Consider the following 22,920-nt stretch of genomic DNA (forward strand, 5'->3'; position numbering starts at 1 on the left):
TAATATGTATAACATGTCTCTTAGTTGAAAGTTTCTTTTCTGAAAGAAAATAATTGAGCTTCTTTGAAGATCAAATATAAAAGAAATTTTTCTTCATTTTTCTTGTTTTAATTTAGGCACGTTGTATATTTTTTATTCTTTTCAAAGGTGAATTTTTTTTTTCTAATTATGTCACTTTACATCCTAATCTTCCATCACAACATTTTGGAATTCTTGTCATTTTAGAGCTATGAGAAATCATGAGATTTCATTAGTGTTGCATTCAATCTCTAAAATCTATTGATTTTTAGTGGTTAAGAATTGTTACTCTTATGGAAAAAAACATAAATTGTTCTCTACTTCCAATATTAAGAAAAAAAAGAGAAAGTAATTAAAATTCTGCGATGAAATTATGGCAATAAATTACCTCATAAGATGCATATATATGTTGAAGAGAATAGGGAGGAATCTATTCTATGTAGAAATCTTATTTTCATAGGAATTTTAGAAGGTAGGGTTTGAAAGGGTCAAATCATTTTTAATAAATTAAGAAAATGATGATAGAAGAGAGTAATTCAAATTTAAAAAGGTACAGTTTTGAAAGTGTCAAATCATTTTTATAATGCAAGAATGATAGATTAAGGAAGTGTCTCTAATGTGAAAGAACAATAGTGATGATAAGAGAGTTAGTAAGGATAAGATAGTTTAATTTGGAGAGATCTTTGCATCAAAAATATATAATTTAGGTTGTTCAATATTATTTGGAATGATTTAATTTCCAAATTAATTTTTAATTTCTCATATTTAGTCTTGAAGTATAGATTTTTTCTCTTTTGTTTTTTACCTCTTATTGATTTATAATTGTAGTATAAATAGATGTTTTCATTATGCATCATTTTTTTTGTTGGGCTTCATACATTTTTTCTATCTTGCTTTGTAATAATTGTGCCAATGTTTTTTAAAAAGACATCTTTAAAAAAATGAAAGAATATCAAATAGCATGAAGAAACAAGAAATTAAAAAAAAGGAAAACATAATAAAGGCATGAAAACCACATCAAAAAGAGATAAAACATAAAATAAAAACACAAAACATACAACCCATGAATGACAAAATCACAACCTAATTAAAATGGTTTGAATCCAAAATGTTCCATTGGGTACTAAAAAGATCATTGCAAGAATTATTTCCATAATGAATCACACTAATATATGGGAAACTAGACTTTTCACTTTGAAAGTCTTCATAATGTACCCAATAGAAGTGTGAAAAACTAAATACAACTATAGGATAAAGAATGAAAATCATAAATAAAACATTCAACATTATAAAATGATGAAAATTATTTTGAAATTCTAATTGTGAGTGATAATCATAATTCATTGTTGTTATCATGTAAAATTCATTAATTCTTTAGTATTATTTAGCAAGAGATGAACCATGAATGAGAAATGAGAGCACATCCAGAAAGAGAAGTTGGTAACATTCATGATAAACTCAAAGAGTATGAGCTAGAACTTTGTCATTTAATTAAGGGAAGTGGTTAAAGAATGGAAAAAGTTACCTCTTGTTTGTGTGTAGTGGTGGCTAGTTTGGGTAGGAAGAGCAATGAGGAGAAAATGTCTCTAGAAAATGTTTGGGTCAAGAGTCCAAGAGATCCTAGTAAGATAAGTAGGTAGAGTTTGAGGAAAAAGGTTACTATGGCTCTTGAGGCTCCTATTTGAATTATGATTGATATCATCTAGAGAATTGTAGAAGATAGAAAAGAGGCGTCTAAGATCATCAAAGAGCTACTCTAGGTGTTGGTCAAAGTTCCTAGTATGTTGGTTGCTGGTATGGGTGGTATTTTTGGTTTTAATTTTTCCTAGCTTTGTTTAAACTCTACGTTCTTGGTCCTTGTAAAACCTAGATCTATGTATTTTTTGTTTAAATTGGCAGTTTCAAGTCCTTGTAAACCTTTTTTTTTGTGTAAGTTTTTTCAAACTTTAGGTTTTAGGTCCTTGTAAAACCTAGTGGTGCTTAATGCTTATTTCTAGTTTTTGTTAAATGATTTTGGGTCCCTTCAAACCATTTTTACCTTAATCCAAAACTATTTTCAATTCTTCCTCAATCAACACTTTACTCTTGTTAGGTTTAGGTTAGGTTACTCCTTGCCAAACCCTAAATGACATGGCATCCCCACATGGACATCACGAGTGTCAAGTGACACACAAAACAACACATTACATTAAAAGTGACTTAACTCCAATAATACATGAACTAAGCTATTACACACATATACAATTCACATATATGAAAGAAAACACATTACAATGAGGTTTGAATCTTTTCCACTGATTCAACCTTGGCTATGTCATGTCTGTAGTAGTTTGAGCATTAATTCCCCTTTAAACCCATGGTCAAATTCCTGCACACTAAACTCAAGCACCAGTATTCCAAGAAAATCATGTAAACAATAAGTACATAGGTGAAATAATCATTATCTCATTAGACTTGCATATATTTCATCATTTCAAATTAACTTTCCCTTCCTTAATGATTTCAAATATAACCTTCAAAATATTAAAATATCAAAACTTACATAGCACATTTGACATTTGAGTTCCATACTTCATTCTTTTTTATTAAATTACTTTTTCTAATAATTTACATGTAAAATGCTCAAAGTACTATAACATCAAACTTTACTTATCATAACATGGTCAATTTAATATTTTGAATAGCTTCATAGTCTATTTTTATCATTGCGACAAGATGTTGAATCCATAACTATTGAATCCCTAGGTATGTGAGTTAGGTCTCAATGCATAACAAAATTTATCTTTTAACTCTAATTTCCACTTTAAACATTACATCCTTACATTACAAGCATTTCTACCATTCAAAAGAAATGTAAATAGCTTAAAAAATGAATAGAATCATTAAATGCATCAATTAGGTCATAATATGCAGAAGCAATTTCAGATCATCAAAATGCAGATATCAAAATAACATAATCCTACAGTCTGAGAAGTGTATCAATACATAGGATTAAAATCACCGTAATAAAATTATCTCATTGGTATTATGATAGATTTGGTGAGGCCTCACATATTTTAATTTGGACTATAGTCCACCATTTTAAGCATAGAATTTTCTTATAGAGAACTCAAGTAAATCTTTAAATAATTGATTTTCATTTATTTATACAATGTTATGACAATTTTTTATAAAAAAATATTGTATTCTTTCATGATTGATTCCAATTACAAGGGGATGGATTTTCAATATGATATAATCTAATATTTAACAATTGCATATGCTATTTCCATTTACTAACAATAATCATAGTGAGAGAACTATTCAAACATTATAATAATTCGTTGAAACTTTTCTCCTATAAGGAAGTATAATTTCATTAAAAATTTGATTCAAAGACTCAATCAAGAAAGAATTAGGGGAGAAAATCTGATATTTCTTTCATTACAAATATAAACTTAATAATGAATTATACATCGGAGTCATTTTCTTGAGGAGAAGTGTCCAAACATTGGACTTAAAAACACCAAAAATTTGATTCCAATTTTGCTCCATATCAAGGTATCAACTAAGAAATTTACAAATTTACATCAAGACAACCATGGAGAATCGAAACTAACTAGGTGACAATCAGATTCCAACACATAGACACATTCAACAAACTAATCCCATCCTAGGTTTGAGTAATAGGTTCCATATCAAACCAAGAATAGGAAAAAGGTGAATTCTTCCAACGTAGGAGATATCAATTACAATACCAAAAAAAATTCCTCTCTAGAGGTTAAAAATCACAAAGAACTTCCATTCTTTTACTCCTAATCTCTCTAAACACAAAATGGTTTGTATAGAAAAGTAGGGTCCAATAACACCCTACTTTCTCCCTCTCGTCATCATGAGGAGAGACTTCGCACTAAGCAAGAGTCCAAATAAGGCCCTCCTACCATACATGGCCACTTCTTCCATATCCAAGGGTGAGTAATGCCAATACAACACTTAAAAATTTTCCTATAAAAAAAATGTAAAATATTAAAGGAAAACAAACAAGAAACCCAAAATAACCCATCCCTCACATGTTTCACAACACAAATGAAATACACACACATGTAATAGGGCTAGTTAAGAATATAAAAATAAAGCATAAAGAACAAGGCCATGAAGAATCCTACCTTCACAAATGGTTATGGAAATGGAGCTTTTAAGAAGAGCTAATCCTTCTTCCTCTTCAAATCTAGCTTGACTCTCTCTAAATGTAGAGAATGAGTGAAAAACCTTCTACCCTCAAAATGCCAACTAAATAGGCTTCTAACCTCATGCACTTAAAATAACAATAACTCTAGACTTTATTCAAGCCTTCTAGGGTCTTCCCACTTGATCCTACCATTAAGAAAAACCTTTTGGTTAAGTGTGAACTTGGAAAATTCATGGAGATGTTCAATTTTCGCACTAGAGGGAAAACGAGATATTTTGGAGGTTGAAATAGTCAGCAGAATGATCTAGAAGGGTAGAAAATGTCCCCAACCCATACACATACCCCTTAGGCACTTGGATTGCATTAATTTTTGGTTCTAGGATCATTTTCGGACCAATATAATTGGCTTGAAATATTTTAACTTTTTAAAACCCTAGGAATGCAAACTTTTCACTAAACCCTAATTAGGGTAATTAATCTAAGTTACCAACTAATTAGTCTTAGGTTTCTAGCTTAATCAATCTTAGATTATTGGGTTACTCTACTAACCCTAATTAACATGTTGATACAAATAGGTGAATTATGAGTGTTAAGTGATACCATAGAATTAATTATTATGTAACATTAAACACCTTAAAAAATAAAGAATGTTACACATTCAAATTATGATACCAATAAAACATGAAACAATGAGGTTTGTATCTTTTCATTGCACTCAACCTTAGTTTTATATATTGTATAAAGGGTCGATTACCAATTCTATGTTAGACTCCATGGTTAATAATCCTACACAATGAATTCATATATTAGTAGTTCAATAACATCATATTCATATATTTAAACCACATTGCATAATTGCATTGATCAAAACATCAAACTTTCATTTAAATAATCCTTTCTCATTTATGCACAAATTTAATCATTAGTAATTGCATAAAGAATATAACATAACCTATTCATCAATTTGAATTAAATTATTAGAATAATCATCATTAGGCATGCACATACCTAAATATCATAAACATCATCAATAGGGTATACTGAACTATATGAATGCATATTACCTAATCATCAAGGTACCATAATCAATACCATCATCATAAGGTGAAACACCTCATATCATCATTAGTGCAAATTAATGTTTAAATAATATAGATAATGTAGTATTTCTCAAATCATAGAGTATTTTAGAAATGAACATATCAACTGATCTCAATTTCCATTAGGACATCTAAACACTAAAATATTAATTCATATCAATTCAAATCTCTTATAAAGTTTTTAACACAAAAAATTATATTTAAACAAGTATTTATGAGTAGTGTCTTACAATAAAGAGCATCAAAGGCATCAATCTACAAATTCTTGCACTTGTGATGGATCCAAATCCAATGGAAGAGAAAGACATGACATGAAATAAATTTTGTTGAAGAGCACATTGCTTGGAATTAAGAAACAAAAAATCTTTAGCCAAGACAATAGTTTAATAAAGCTTTATGTTAAATACTTATTTATGTATCATGAACCAAAATATGTATATGTTGTTACAACATTTTTTTAGACCTCACTGAGTTACTCCACTTGACAAGGGTGTTGGTACAACTCCTACAGGTACATGATCTAAATTTTTATCTATCAAAAGGGACATTGAATTAAAATCACCAATGCTTCTCTATCATAGTCCATTAATAGTAAAAAATGCACCATTATTTTCTTTATTATTATTATTGACAGTTTTATATAATTGTTTTCATTTTTTTTTGCAATATATATTTTAATAAGATAATACATTTTATATACAATTATTTTTTAGGTTTTGATGACATACATATGCCTCCTCCAATGAGGTCAACCAGAACTCAAGGATTGTTGACTGTAGGATCGACAACAAGGAGCATGTAAACATTGATGCCTACTATAACTAGAGTTGTTAAATCCTTGTTTTGCTACATTTTTTTATATGTTAAATATTTTTTTTTTCTACTTTCTTGTTTATTTGATGATACTATGACATTGATTAACTTTTTGTAATGATAGGTGTACCTTCTCATGATGATAGAATATATGCCAATATTAGTGATAATTTACTAGACTTTCCTAGAGCAACCCTTGTTACTTCTATTGGATCATTAGAGACATAATTATTGATGGCTGAGAAGGCTATGATTCCCTTAAAATTTCCTAAGCTTCTAGGTACTTTAAAATTGTAATTATTTAGAGCGTAATTGTAGTTTACTTATTCATAAATCATTTTCAACTAATAATATCATGATGTTATTGTAGGAAATTATGTAGTCATAGTAACTACAATTTTATCACATATCTATACTATTAGTTACTATGACTACATTTCCATTATGAATCGTAGTCATCTATTTTGCGATAAATATTATCTATTGGTAAATAGACTTGTCACTTTGAAACTCTTGACAATGTGATGTAAAATCAAAGGAAACTTCACAAACTAAATTCTAAGCTTCTCAATAGTTCTAATTTACTCCTTTGGTCATCACCAAACTTCACCTAACACACTTTTCTCAACTTTATAATGAGGCCTTTTACAACACCCAAAAATTGACTTCTTTTCCCAACATGGTTCTCTATCCTAAATTTCTTGAACTTGCTCCTTTCTTTTCAATATCTTAGAGAAATATCAATAAGGTTTTAAAAAATTGGTTTTGATCTAGAATAAATAATCAAAACAACCCTAAACTCCCTTTCTCTATTGATTTCTGAACCGGTTGGTTACTTCCTACTAGCCCTTTGCAATTAGCCCTCCAAACAACGTTTCATTTTAGTGGTTTGACTTCCCAGATCTATGCATACAACACAAATCCAAAAATGAAAGGTTTCTAAGGGTTTTTAAGACTTTATTGGTTATATGCATCAAATGAATTTGTAACGCCCTTTAATGGATTGGTGGAACCTTCCCCTTTCTATTTAAGGACCTTCTTTCACTTCTCTTTCATTCGCAAAAGAAACCATGCAATTATCTTGCTTCCTATAGATTTGGTGGGTACATTTATTTATCAATTTTTGGTTGGATTCACCATCAACCTACCTAGGACTTGTTGGAAAAATTCTAAAACTTACTATTACTAACTCCAACTTTTTTATCTTAAAGTATATTGATTCTCCATCCTTTCTCCAAGGTTTCATTATATTTCAACTATGGTGATAAGAGTTAGACTACATTTTTAAAAAATCATCCAATTATAAGGAAAAAATGGCAACACATAGGAAATTTAATGGAATATATACAAAACTCTATGGAGGGAAAACAAGACCAATATAGTAACAATGCTAAAAATATTATCTAACTCCTATTTATAGTAAAATTATGCATTCAACCACAAAAAAACATGAACAATAGGTGAATACAACATTTTGACTATCAAAATTCCTAGTACATTTCATGTATGTGTTAAATTCTTGCATATTGTAGTATGTGTGTGTTTTTGTCATGTAATAGATCAGTATTTTAGGTTTTACTATCTTTCTTTTCATTTTTCTTTTTCGTTTTTTGTTGGGGAAACTATAAAGGGAGCGTTGGCAGTACTCACCCTTAGATAGAGTAGAAGTTTTCATGTATAGGGGAAGGTCTTAATTGGATCCTAGGTTAGTGTAGAGTCTCTTCTCATGTTGAGGAGAGGGAGGAAGCAAGGTGCTATGGGCTCTTTCTTTTCAATCAAAAACTGATTTTGTTTTGGGGAAAGAAGGAAAGAAAGAAATGGAATGTTATGTGAATGAAAGCCTTGGAAGAGGTATTTCATTTGTATTCTTCATTTACTACCTAGAAAAATATACTTTCTCCCTACTCATAGGTTTATTATGAAACCTATTGCACATACCTTATATGGGAATTATATATTATGTCATTGGGATTATGAATGTCACCCCATTGGTTACTAGTTCTCCTAGCTCAATGGGTGGCCTTTTAGGTCCTAGGATAGGAGTTGAGCTTTCCATGGTTTTTCTTTGTATTTTTAAAATTGTTTAGACAGGTTCTCTTGATGGAGAACTCCCAATTTTCTTGTGGCACTAATGTTTTTCTTGATGGCATGTCACTGGAGGGTTCTCCATTGGTATAACACTTGTTGTAGTGTATCTCCATGTTGAGAATGGTCATGAAAAGAGATGGTCTAAATGTTGCAATTTTAATATGATAAGTCAAACATTCAATTATTATATGGAATAATAAATTTATGTGGTCAAGTGTTATTAAATTTTCAATCATTTCTTACTTTTACTTATATTGCTTTGCAAAAAGTTTGAGTTGAAATGTCTATACCTTTCTCCATGGAATCATAGTTTGAATTCATTGTATATGAAAGTTCTTATTATAGAATATGGATATATGATTTATTTAATTAATAGATTCAATAATTCATCCATAAAATCTTGTGATAAAATCAATGTTCAATTTAGATTCATTGATCTTACTTACATATTGAAACATCAGTTTGCATAAATTTTGTTAATTCAATGAATGTTACATTATATTGCATTTTTTTTAAACTACCTAAAATTACTCCTATGTTAAATAGAAAATCATACATCACAATTATACCTACAATCCACTCAATAGAATGAACAAAACATTAATACCTTATGAAACTATAAAGTTTCTAAGAGGAAATCTAGCACTTTAAAGAAAAAATTGAAACTTATTATTTCCATATATTGGGAGAGCCAAAGTTTTCTCTAGAAAATGTATGGAAATATTTTAATTCTTATTTGTAATAGATAATATTCCTCAGAATTTATTTTTTTTCCCAATAAAATTTACTAAAAAATTCTCCTCATAATAATCTTTATGGTATAACTCTGATGTAGGAGCATCCTAGGAGTAAGGGCAATCTTGCATCACCCAAAACTATTTTATTTTCAGTCTTTTCTATTTTAATATGGACTAGTAGATGGGGTGGTTACTATTAATGGGAACTTGCTATGTTTAGTAATTTTTCCATATGAGCTTAGAATGTTCTCATTTTCTACAGGAAGGTTAATTTTAGAGATATAAGAATACCATAGAAATCTCATTGCTCCAACTTAAGTATTAGAGAAGTTATTGCAGATTTCTTGTGGAACAATTTGTGGAAAAATCTTTAGGCTCACCATTGGAGGCCTTAGAGTGCTCGAGTCAGGTCCAAAAACTCAAAAGAAAGACACTAGCACCATTTCAAGCTTGTATATTAGAAGATGTCACTTCCAAAAAGTGGTTATAATAGCTAATGAGAGTAGTGATTCATGAGTTATGGCCTTCCGAAGTTAGGCTACCCAAAACATCTAAAATGATTGTCAAAGATGTATTTGGCTGACTCTATATGTTTTGTTAGGGTCTATCAACCCTAGGTACTAAGTTTGAGCATCTAGAACCTTCTCAAGTGGCATAAAACTACCTATTTAAGAAAGGCCTAAACATTGTCTAAGATAGCTCTAGGTGATAGTTCATAGCTTGTCCTACAAATTATTGTACTTATGAATTATGTAATTTTATATTTGAGGCACAACTAAGAAGTCCATATTTTGTTCTTGAATTTTCTATTGTTTCTTTGTTTATGTTAAGAGTTTATGGTCATAAGGGGTAGAGAGGCTTCTTAGGGCCATCTCCAAGATTTGAAAAAGTCTTAATTTTGAGGGTCCCACATTTTTTGGAAAATCTTATCCCAAAGGAGCTGATCGATTGTATCAATGAATTGGATGAGTACTTTGAGTATGAAGATATTGATGATCCTAATAAGGTCAAGTTTGTGAAGGCAAAGCTAAAGGGACATGTGAAGATCTGCTGGAAAGAGGTTTCATTGGAGCAAAATATATAAGAAAAGGACAAAATCGGAAAATGGGATCAGATGAAAGATAAATTGAAGCAACAATTGATTCCCATGGATTATGAGATTGATCTATTGAAGAAGACACAAGGGTTGAAGCAAGTGGGAAAATTTATTCAACAGTACACCAAAGATTTTTCTATCAAGTTCTCATTAGAACCAACCATGTAGAAGCTGATAAGGAGGAAGTCACCTATTATCTTAATGGGTTAAGGCCCATCATTCAAGATGAGTAGAGTCTAGTTTGAATGAGTAGTATTGAGGAGGCATACCAATTTTCCATAAGAGTCAACAAGAAACTAAGAAAGATTTTTGACAATAAGAATAGTTGAAGAAGTTATGGTGGAAGATCTAGTAGATGATCTTATGATGGTTTTCATGATGATCAAAATAACAAGGATGAGGCTAGAAGTAGCAGTCATAACTAGAGGGGAAACAATTCCAATTTTATCCATGATCAAATCAATAGAGATCAAAGAGGAAGAAGTAAAGGACAAGGATCTAGAAGAGGAGGCTTTTGTGGGAAATGTTTTCATTATGGAGAAGAAGGGTATAGAGGATTTGAATGTACCCAATTCCAAGGAAGGAAAGATCTAAGAAAAAAAGGCTAATCTAGAGTTGCACATGTCGATGAAGATGCAAAATCCTTATGTCCTAAAGATGCTAAAAGAGGAGATTTCCTAGTTAGTTTGAGAGTCTTGCTAATTGGTGAGAGTAAACCTGAGCGATGAAGGAGCTTGTTTTGCATAAGGTGCAGACAAGAAGATAAGTTTTGTGATGTGATCATTAATGGTGGAAGTACTAACAATCTGGTGTAAAAAACAATGGTCACTTAGTTGAAGCTGAAGATACAAAAACACCTACATCCATAACTACATTTCTTAGGTACAAGATCACTGCAATGAGCAGTGGTCAGTGAAGTTCAAGATTGGAATCTACAAGGATGAGGTACTATGTGATATCATACCTATGGACATATGTCATATGTTGTTGGGTGGGCCATTGCAGTTTGATAGTCATGTTTTGCATGATGTGCAAGCAAATACCTACACTCTAACTAAGAATGGAGTGAAATATATGTTAAAGCTATTGAAGGATAAAGAAGAAAAGGTATATCGTGCTAGCAAAATATGTTTTGTTGATGAAAAAGTGTTTCTTAAATGTATGACACATGAAAAGATGTGTTTTTCTTTAATTCCTAAAGATAGTAAAGAAGAAGTAGAGGAGGTACCTATAGAAGTTTTATATATATTGGAAGATTTTTTTGATATTGTATCAGATAAGGTACTTGATGGATTGCCCCCAATGAGGAATACCAGTCACCAAATGGATTTGGTTCTAGGAGCAAATTTTTTAAACAATGGAGCACATAGAATGACACCAATAGAAAGTGAGGAATTGAACTAGAAAGTTCCCAAGTTGTAGAAGCGGTTGATTTGAGAGAGTTTGAGTCCATGTGTTGTACCAAAAATATTAGCACCAAATAAGAATATTGGAGAATTGAGCATGTGCATAGATTCTCATGCTATCAACAAGATCCCAATAAAGGATAAATTTTCATTTCCAAGGATGGATGATATCATTGACTTTTTGAATGGAGCTAAGCATTTTACAAAGATAGATTTAAAGTGTAAGTACCATTAGATTCATATTAGAGAAGGTGATGAGTAGAAGATTACTTTCAAGACAAGGGAAGGACTATATGAGTGGTTAGTCATGCCTTTTGCACTAACCAATACACTGAGCACTTTTATGAGGCTTGTGAATGAGGTACTGAAGGAGTTTTTGGGTAAGTTTGTCATTATTTACCTAGATTATATATTTATCTTTATTAAGACATTGGAGGAGCATTTGATTCATATTCAAAAGGTGTTTGATAACTTGAGGAAAGAAAAGTTGATTATAAACATGAAGAAGTACAATTTTGTAAAGAAAGAGTTGATATGTCTAGGATTTGTATTCTTAGGAGAAGGTCTAAAAATGGATCAAAAGAAATTGAAGGCTATCCTCAAAATGCCTACTCCAAGGAGTGTGACAAAGGTAAGACATTTTCATGGACTAGCTACATTTTGTAGAAAGTTGCTAAGAAATTTTAGCAATATTTGTGGACCCTTGACTAAAACAATGAGAGGAGATAGGAAAGAGTTTAAGTGAATTGTAGGAGTACATAAGAATTCTAATCTTTTGAAACAAAAATTTATTGAGTACTCTATTTTAGCACTTCTTAATTCTAACAAAGTGTTTCAAGAAGACTATGATGCTAGTGGTATTACAATAGGAGCTATTCTCAATCAACAAGGAAGACTTGTTGCTTATTGTAGTGAGAAGTTGAATGATGCAAAAAGAAAATATTCTATTTATGATTAGGAATTCTATGCTATAGTTCAAGCATTGAAGAAGTAGATACACTATCCTTTTCCCAAGGAGTTTTTTTTGTATACTAATCATCAAGCTTTGTAGTATTTGAATAGTTAAGGAAAATTGAACCAAAGGCATATAAAGTGGGTTGAGTTTTTGTAGACTTATACATTTTTTTTGAAACAAAAGAGTGGGAAGTCTAAAAAATTTGTAGATGATATTAGTAGAAGACAACTTTTGCTAATAGAAATGCATATAGAGCTAGTTGGGTTCATGGAACTCAATATATTGTATCTAGATGATCTTGATTTGTGAAGTGTGGGAGGCTTGTATAGAACCTATTACACTTGATAGGACAAAGTGGTTGGATTTCAAGATCTAGGACAATAAGTTGTTGAAAGGAATCTAGTTGTGCATTCCCAAATGTTCAATGAGAGAGAATCTCATCAAAGAGAAACATAGTGGAGGATTGGCTAAACATTTTGGTAGAGATAAAACCATAGCTTTTGTTGCTAAAAATTATTATTGGCCATAGTTACAACAAGATGTGATGAATTTTGTACAAAGTTGCAAAGTATGTTAGATTGTGAAAGGAGTAAAGTAGAATACAAAGTTGTATCAACCATTACCTATACCAGAGAAGCCATGAGAGGATGTCAGCATGGATTTTTTTCTTGTATTACCTAGGACATAGCATAGGCATGATTCTATATTTTTGGTGGTTGTTAGGTTTTTGAAGATAGCACATTTCATTCCTTGTAAGAAGACTAGTGATGTTCATGTAACAGAGTTGTTTTTCAAAGAAATGGTGAGATTACATGGTCTGACAAAGAGTATAGTTTCATATAGAGATACCAAATTTGTTGGGTATTTTTGGTGTACATTATGGAGTAACTTGAAGATAGATTTAAGGTTCAATTCATCACATCATCTATGGACTAATGGACAAGCAAAACCTATGAATCATAGTTTGGGAAATTTGCTGAGATGCTTGGTTGGAGGTAAACCAAAAGGATGATATATGATTTTACCATAGGAAGACTTTTCATATAATAATTTTGTTTAATAGGAGTACTAGTAAATTACCATTCCAAATTATTTATGGGAGTAGTCCCAGAAATGCTTCTGAACTGAGGTAGTTGGATAAAGGAGAGATAAGTAGTGCTAAAGTAGATGATTTTGCTGAATATTTGAAGAACATCCATGAGAAGGTGAGGAAGCACATCATAGAGATGAATACATAGTATAAGGATAAGGTAGATGTGAAAAGGAGATATAAGGAATTTTAGATTGGAGATGTAGTCATGGTTCATTTGAAAAAGGAGCACTTTCCAGTGGATACATATAATAAGTTGAAGATGAAGAAGTTTGGACTGTACAAGATAGTGAAAAGGCATGATTTTGGCAATGCATATGAAGTGGAATTTCCTATTGAATTGAATACTTTGCTAGTATTTAATATTTCATATTTGATGGAGTATTATGAAGGAGGTGATAGTGATGAAGTTGCAAAAGCATAGTAGAGCATTCCAATAGCTAGTTTGGTTACAAATGACATTAAGGAGTTACTAGATAGTCATGTTGGGAAAAGTACTAAAAAGAGAACTTATGAAGAATATCTTGTCAAATGGAAAGGGAATGGTTGAGGATTCCTCATAGCTACCAAAGGAGGAGGTTAACCATCTTGGTCTTCCTCTAAACACCTAAGACATGATAGAGTTACTTCTCAAATTACCCCAAGTGTCTGATGCAAGAGAATCCTAGGTGTAAGGGCTATCTTGCATCACCCAAAAATATTTTATTTTCAGTCATTTCTATTTTAATAAGGACTAGTAGATAGGGTGGTTACTATTTATAAGAACTTGCTGTTTTTACTAAGTTTTTCATATGAGCTTAGAATGTTCTCATTTTTTATAAGAATGTTCATTTTAGAGATATAAGCCCACCATAAAAATCCCATTGCTCAAGTATCATAGAAGTTATTGTAGATTTTTGGTGGAACAATTCATAGAATAATCTTTAAGCTCACTATTGGATGCCTTAGAGTTCCTAGATGAGCTCCAAAAACTTGAAAAAAGGACATTAGCATTGAATCGAGTCTGTAGATCAAGAGTGGGCATTTTCAGAAAGTGATTATAATAGCCAATCAGAACAACAGTTCATGAGTTATGGCCTTCCGGATTTGGGTTAATTGAAAATTCTAAAATAATTGTGACTTTTATGCCCTTTCTCTTGGATTTTCCTCAAGAGGAGAAGATACCTAAGTAAATGTTATTTTTTTCCTTATTAACATGTATCTCTTTATATTTACCTTAGTAGTGAACAAATAAGGTTCTCTTTATGTATATGTATGTGTATATATACACATATAAATAGACATATGTCTATCTATGTATGCATGCATTAATATATGTATATATAGAGAGAAGCTTCTCTTTATGTATATGTAAGTGTATATATACATACATACATATGCACACACATGTGTGTGTTTGTATGTATTTATGTATGTATGTATATAGAGAGATCCTTTTTAAGGTACTTTTTACATCTTAGACCAATAGAAAAATTGATCTACTTGCATACATATTCTAGAATCTAAATAATAAAAAAATAAAACTCACTCAACCCATTGTAAGTCACTTACCTCAAAATCATGCAAACAAATAATGCAGATCAGAAAAAATGTGCAAAGTTTACAAGAAAATTTACAAAAAACATATCATAGCAAATATTTCTAGAAAGAAATAAGCAATAACCTAGTTAAATGGGTTTAGTTTCTAACTAGATGGCTTGATTACAAACTCCTATAGAATCATCATCAAATTAGGTGCAATGAAATGTATAATTAGTTGTTCCTAGCTAGCATGATCGAATAAAGTTTTCCAAGGTAATAAAATTTCATATGCAGATGTATCACTTGCATGCCAGGCATTAAGCATTTTCCCTAACTTATAAAAATTGGTTGGATATAAAGGCTTCATACTGATGCATAAGTAAGGGTGCCAGGAGTCAAAACTAGGTTAATCCCACTTAAATGTATATAGGAAGTACAAGGTTCACCAAACCCTCTACAAAAAAAAAAAAAACATAGACAACTCCAACACCTCCCTAATGATTAGGAAGTGTGTCTTAGGCCAAATCAAGGTGGATTCAAAAGATTCCATCTAATTTTTGTTCCTAAAGTAATATCCAACACCCAAATCCCTCAAACTATCCTAAAGGCCTAGTTGATTTCTCAATAGTCATGTAGTGACACAAAAGTTAACTTTCCTCTCTAACTTTCTTAAATAGTCCCAAAAAATGGTCGATTTAGATACCTATTAAGACATACAACAACATATCAGAAAGGTTATATGTGTTCATTTAGAACATATCCTATTGTTACCATATTATGGCTAAAAAGTGCATGAAAAGAGGGTAATTTAACAAAAAAACTACACATTTCTTATATTCCCAAGATCCAAGACTATGGATAGTTTCTCCATATGCTGTAAATATTCCAAATCCAAAAGGAATTAGTCCTAAAACTTTTTTGACACAAAAAGCCCCAAATTAGTATCCTACAAACCCTCAAAGGTATGGTTTTCTAAATCTCTACCTTACAAGCACCTTTAGACTCGATTAAATGTTATTTTAGCTTGTCTCCAATATACTAAAGCACTTCTAATAATTAAATACTAACCTCTATTAGATATAACTTTTGTTTCTACTCCATAGCCATGAATTTAGTACCCTTTACTTTACAAACTCCAATGGTGATCACCAATCCTTTCAACTTCCTATCAAAAAATTGTTATATATTGTAAGAAATTTCCATAGAGTAAAATTCACCCAAGATCAAGGAACTCAAGCACAAGCACAATAGTAGACCAAAGGAGTATGATCAAAATATTGATATATATTTAAAATTCATTGTGAAAGTACACTATGAGTGCTTATATATAAAGGCCTCTAGAATGCTTCTAGAATGCCTAGAAGTTAGCAACATGATAAGTCATACAACAAGTCACATGTCTACCAAGTATGGGTTATCCTCCATTAAGCACAAGAGTCAGTGTGATGATGAGAGGATAAGCCTACAAAGTTTTAGCATTCAAAATAATGTTATATATACCATGTGATATAATAGGAGTGCAAATAACTATGTTGTCTTTAGAAAAACTTAGTTAATTATATAAACTATCATGTTGTAGACATGTTGTGCTAAATTAGAGTTGGTTATGTCTATGTTGTCAACATGAAAACTCATAAAAGTACACAAATTCCTAAGTGTCTGACCTAAGAAATAATAAAATAATGCATTGACCTAAGTAAACTTAAGTAATGTGTAAATAGTAAATACATATTTACACCAACACCCCCCCATAAGCACAACTTAGGGGAATGCACTTAAGCTCACAAAAATTGGGATGAAATTCATAATGGGTCCTTGCTACTAGGCCATATTAGGCACCCATGTACATAATGCAATGTAATCTCTCATAAAGTAGAGAAAGAGGGAAAACTTCATGGGGAAAACCCTCCCCTAAAAAGAGAGATGAAAAGAAAAGATGCATGGATGGATGGAGTAATCAAGACTCCCCCATTATGTCATACAAGGAGCATATACAATAGAGAAGTATGAGAAGAACAAAATCCCATAAGAGGAAAATGTCCACCACATAAGAGAGAAGAAGGGGGGAGAGATTAGTGATAGCTACTCCAAGGAAGAAGTTAGTCTATGAGTGATGAATAATATTCCTCCCCTTTGGAAGAAACAATGGAAAAGGTACAAGTGAGATGCTTCTCCAATGTATAGAAAGAATCTCAAAGATCAATGATGCCTCTGAAACTTGCTCAACTAACTCTATGTCGATACTAATTTTCACCCCTTCTAAGAATGCTAAAATGAATGAGTGAAAATCTAGCAAGGATGGATGTAGAACCTATCCAAAAGAACCAACTATCTCCTCAAATGATAAAGAAATATCTTGCAATTCCTATACATAACGATCCACAATCATATCAACCTTCGAAGATTGATCATGTAGAGAATGGACATGAGGGTTAGAGTGAGCCCTCACAAAAATTAAATAAGGATTTTTGTCATCAAAGAGAAGATGTATATCATTGATGATGTCTCCCAAATCTACTATGTATGACTCCACAAACAGACTTGAAATATTTTCTATGTAGTCATATCCTATTGCTAGAGCTTGAATACAAGGTGTACTCTATTGTACTGGACCTATTATTGTGGTGATGTATGCATGTGGAATGTGTTGATGATGTGACCTCTCTTTGCATCTGGCAATATGATCCCACATATCTGAATCTATTGAATCACTATCATTGGTGTCACTATTAGTTTCCATAATGTATGAAGTATAGAGAGGACTAGAGGATAAGTTGGGTGAACTTTCATCAAAGTGAACATTCCTATTGATGGAAATCTCATGTGTCTCAGGATTCATAAGTGTATATGCCTTAAGTCATATCCAATGAAAGTAAAAGGCCTTTGTGGTGGTGCCTTGCATTGCCTAGAAAAAAAGTTTGCCCATGTTGGACAATTCAAGAATCTAAAGTGTTTCACAACTAGTTTTCTGCTGCACCATGCCTCAAAAAGAGTCTTCCCATCTGAGGCATTATGAGGAGACCTATTAAGCATGTGATTAGAACTACTATTAGCTTCATCATTAAGTGTAGGATCAAGACACTTGGCTTGTATCATGCAACTTGCCATAGACTTAAGAGTTTGTATCCTCAATGCTAAAACACTATCTTGTGTAGAGTGAATGTTGGTGGAATCTGAAGATCAATAACATCAAGTTTGCAAAAGTATTTAAGTCTTGTATTTACATACCTACTTTCATTATCCATTTGAAGAACCTTGATGGCTTTTCTTGATTGTTTTTCAACATGACTCTTGAAGGCTTGAAGCTTATCAACCACTTCATTCTTGTGATGAATAAAGTAGACCCTTGTGTAGCATGAAAATTCATCAATGAAAGTGAGTATGTAGCAACCCTAGCTAACTTATATCACTACAAAAGGACCTACTAGTACCATGTGAACCAACTGAAGAACAACTAGATCTCTTGAAGACTTTCCTTTATTAGACATCTCCTCTAGATGCATATCGAGTGAACATGTGGAACATGCACCCTTAGAAAAATTGATTATAGGTAGACCTTTGACCGTGTTTTTTGAGCAAAGTTGCTGAAGAGAGCAGAAGACAAGATGACCATACCGCTCATTCCATAGTTTGGTTTGTGAATGATATTGAGTTAACAAAGCATGTGAAGGAAACTTAGGAATAAAGTGGGAAAAAGAATAAAGCCTTCAGTCATGATTGAATTTCCCTATTGCAACCAATGAATTATCTTTAAGACTTTGTACCATTACTAAATATAGAGGGAACTCAACTTTTTTGACATCTCCAAGGTGAGTGATTTGGTTAATTGAGAGGAGATTAGACCTAAGATTTGGAACATAGAGAACATCTTTGTATGCCTCATTTTTCATCTCCACATGTCCTTTCCCTTCAACTTCCTTTTTTATATCATCTCCTACAAAGATGTGTGGTACCTTTGACTACTTCAATGAAGAAAAATCCCCCTTTCAAGAACCCATATGATATGAGGCACCCAAGTCAAGAATCCATTTTGATGAAGAACTTGAACTTACCATAAGTGCTTGTCCATTTCCCATTGAAGTGGGTGGAGTTGAATCCTTGGAAGCATTTGGCACATTGATTTTGTTCTTGTTGAGTAACTTTTCTAACTCATCGATTCTCTTAGTCTTCCAATGATGCTCCTCATAATTCAATTTCTTACAATATGCACAAAAATGTTAGTCCTTATCATTATTTCCCTTCTTGTTGGTAAAAGAACTACCTTGTTGTGAGGATGATTTTTGTGTCTTAGATTGTGAGTTTTTGCTCCCACGACTTTTTCTTGCAATTGTAGAAATTTTTCCACATTGACTTAATTGGTTCTCATCATTAGCCACCAATGCTTTGATCTTTGATGACATGAGAAGTCCCATATCTATCAAATTGGTTTTTTCAAAAGTCAACATTTCTACAAATGCATCAAATGTAGGCTTTTTGAAAGCACTTCCCATGGTCAACCTATGAGTGTTATAACTCAAAATAAAGGAAGCATACTCTAAAGGTATCCTTAAGGATGTGATGAATCAACCTATAATCCTTCATGGGATTACCATATTCTCTAAGTAGTGCTCTAAACTCATTATCTTTATCGATATGATCTTGAATTGTGTCAAAATTATTTGGATCCAATAGAAGTACATCATCCTCAATCATGAAACCCTTTTCCTCATCCACCATACCATACAATGCTTCAAGTTTGTCCCAAGTAGGTTTGGCTTCCTTGAAACTAAAAATGTGAAAGAAGAGATCTTTATTGTTCGAGTTGATGAAATCCAACTCCAAAGACACCCAAGATCACCTGCATGTGAAAACTTGTCAAAGGGAATCCAACGAGAGAAGATCATGGTGCTAGGAAAAAACCCTAAATGGACATGAGAGACCGCTTATAAAGGCCTCAAGGAATCTCCTAGAAAAATCTAGAAGACACTAGGAGATAAGTGTGATAACTAAGCATACATCCACATAAGGTGGAAATTCCTCAAACAATGTGAGAGGATAAGTATGACTTAGGAGAGAACAAACTCTCATATTGTCAACTACTTTTAACAAACTCCTAGACTACAATTAATTAATGAAATGCATTTACCTAAGTAAGCTTAAGTAAATAGAATAAATAATTAGTAAATTAATTATTTACTCTAACAACCCCCCTTAAGTGCAATTTAGGAAAATACCTTAAGCTCACAAAACTAAGAAATGCAGAATGTAGAATGCAGAATGGGTCCCAACAATGAGGCCATGTTAGGTACCTATGAACAATGCAACCAAATGTAACCTCTAAAAATAGGAAAAGAGAGAAAACCATGTCAGAAAAACCCTCCCTCAAAAAGAGGTAAGAACCTAGTGAAGAACTAAAGAAGCCTCCAACTAGGGAAATGTCCCCTAAAATAGGAACAAGGAGTGATCATGAAGAGCATCACTGAAGCATGAAGAACCTACAAATTTTCCATAAAAGATAAAACTAGTGATTGAAAGAACCTCCATGGAAGAAGAAAGCATGAACTAAGTATATCTATATGGTAGATAATCCATCTCACTAAAATGCATAGATAGCCAACCACTACAATCACCTTGTATATAGGATCAACCACTAAATACATAGTTCACACTATTGAACCATCGAACCAAGGATGCATTAGAACAACAACATAAGCCCCCTTTAATGCAAATAGGGTGAGATGATAGGTAACTAAGAAGGTGGGCCAAAGTCTCTTGCAGATGAACCAAGAATGATGAGAGAGGGAAAGAGGTACAAACACCCATAAAGATATGGTCAAACTAATTCTGCATGGGGCTAATGTCATGGAAGGGACACTCACTTGATAAAGGAAGATGGCACAAACATGGCAACTACTATCCTCCCATGGTGCTTTATGAAAATAGTGTAGGTAGAACTATCTCAAAACAATGTTTGTGACCCTTGGAATGAAAAAGTGACACTTTATCTCAGTGCGATACAAAAAAGTGCTTCAAAATGATAGCTACAATGATCAAAACTAAAAACAAGCTGCAACAAAACATACTATAGCCTAAAACAAAAGAAACCATGCTAGCTAAATGATCCTTAGGCCTAAAACATTCAAGATATCCACCATATAGCAAAAATGCCAAAAATATGATAGAAAGAGCATGGACCAAAATCTAAGGAAAAGGACCACATTTCTGAAAATGTGACAAAAGCAGCTTTCTAAACTATAATGTTTTTAAAAAACTAACATGAGATACAAAAGAAAAGCTTACCGGAGTTTAAAACACAAATTTAGACTTCAACTTAAAAAATAGGCAATAAAAAATTATCAAAACCTAAAAATACCTACACCAATGTCTTCATCTCAGAACCAACTTTTTGGCGCTTCTTTTGGATCAAAAAAATACCTTCGTATGCTCAAGTTATGGCCAAAAAATTGAAGGTATGTCAAAATGGACCTTAGAGAGTGCAAGAAGAAGGTATAATGATGCACTGATGATCTCATGCTAATGTCAGCAAATTATGCCATTAAAATTGACAACTTGGAGACCGTCACAACAAAAAAGATGTCATGTGGTAGCCACATGACAATGCCACATGGATGCCACGTGGTAGGGGTCCATGTGGCAAGGTAGCACATGGTACCCAAGCCACATGCCACCCCCATAGCTATTGATGTGGCACCGACTATGTTGCAACTACTGATTGGGCTAACAATAGGGATGAGTAGTAGATTGGCACATAAACGGTGGCAGAGGAGCACTGCACGAGTAGAGGTAGTAGGATCTGGCATCAAAGAATAGCTAAGTAGTGTGAATGGTGGTGCTAGGTTGGCTCACCAATGGAGTATAGGCTATGATGCTGCTGTAGTGGTGCAGCTGGCTTTGGCAGCTACAAGAGGCATGACGACTTCTCCGTAGTGGTGCAGTAGTGGCCTCCTAGAGCTCTGTCTCCAAAATTGACAATTTTTATATGAATCCTAATTGAAAACAACCTTTTGGATCCAATGTCGGTGTCTTTTTGGGCCCAATGTGCTTTGAAATTTTTTTGATCCCTTGATTTGAAGAAAAAATGTACAAACAAACTAGGGTTTGTGACTCCAAATTATAGCTTCAAAAATCTTTCAACGAAGCAGTAGCAGGGAGGCTCCAATACCATGTTGGAGTTGATGAAATCCAACTCCAAAGATGCCCAAGATCACCTGCATGCAAAAACCTATCAAAGGGAAGCCGAGGAGAGGAGCATGGAGCTAGGAAAAAACCCTAAATGGACATGAGAGACCACAAGATATTGCAACACAATAAAATATGTATTTACAATATGCTAAAAGTGATATGATAATACAGTGAGGGAGAGACTGCTTATAAAAGCCTGAAGGAATCTCCGAGAACAAGCTAGAAGATGCTAGGATATAAGTGTGACAACTAAGCATACATCCACATAGGGTGAAAAATCCTCGAACAATGTGAGAGGATAAGTATGACTTAGGAGAGAACAAACTCCCATATTGTCAACAACTTATAACAAACTCCTAGACTACAATTAATTAGTGAAATGAATTTACCTAAGTAGCTCAAGTAAATAGAATAAATAATTAGTAAATTAATTATTTACTCTAACATTTATGTTCACAACTCTTGAAAATTCCTAAAGCCTATTGGTCTTTAATTTTCCAATCAAAGAGTTTTGTAGCATTGGTGGGTTTGGGGACTGTACCATCAAGATAAAGATTTAGACTATTTTCCATTAATCTACTCTAGATAATATCTTTGCATGAAGAATAATTGTGTAAATTTAGAAGTAGACCTTTAGGTGAACCCATGATCTATAAAATGAAAAGAGCACAAAAGAGAGATTCACTCAATTAAAAGACCCCCACAAAAAAGATGCTTTTGGTACTTTATATGTAGTGCATGTACTA

This window comes from Cupressus sempervirens, chromosome 7 (assembly GCF_028749045.1).
Source record: "Cupressus sempervirens isolate cs-2001-9-10 chromosome 7, ASM2874904v1, whole genome shotgun sequence".
NCBI lineage: Eukaryota > Viridiplantae > Streptophyta > Pinopsida > Cupressales > Cupressaceae > Cupressus > Cupressus sempervirens.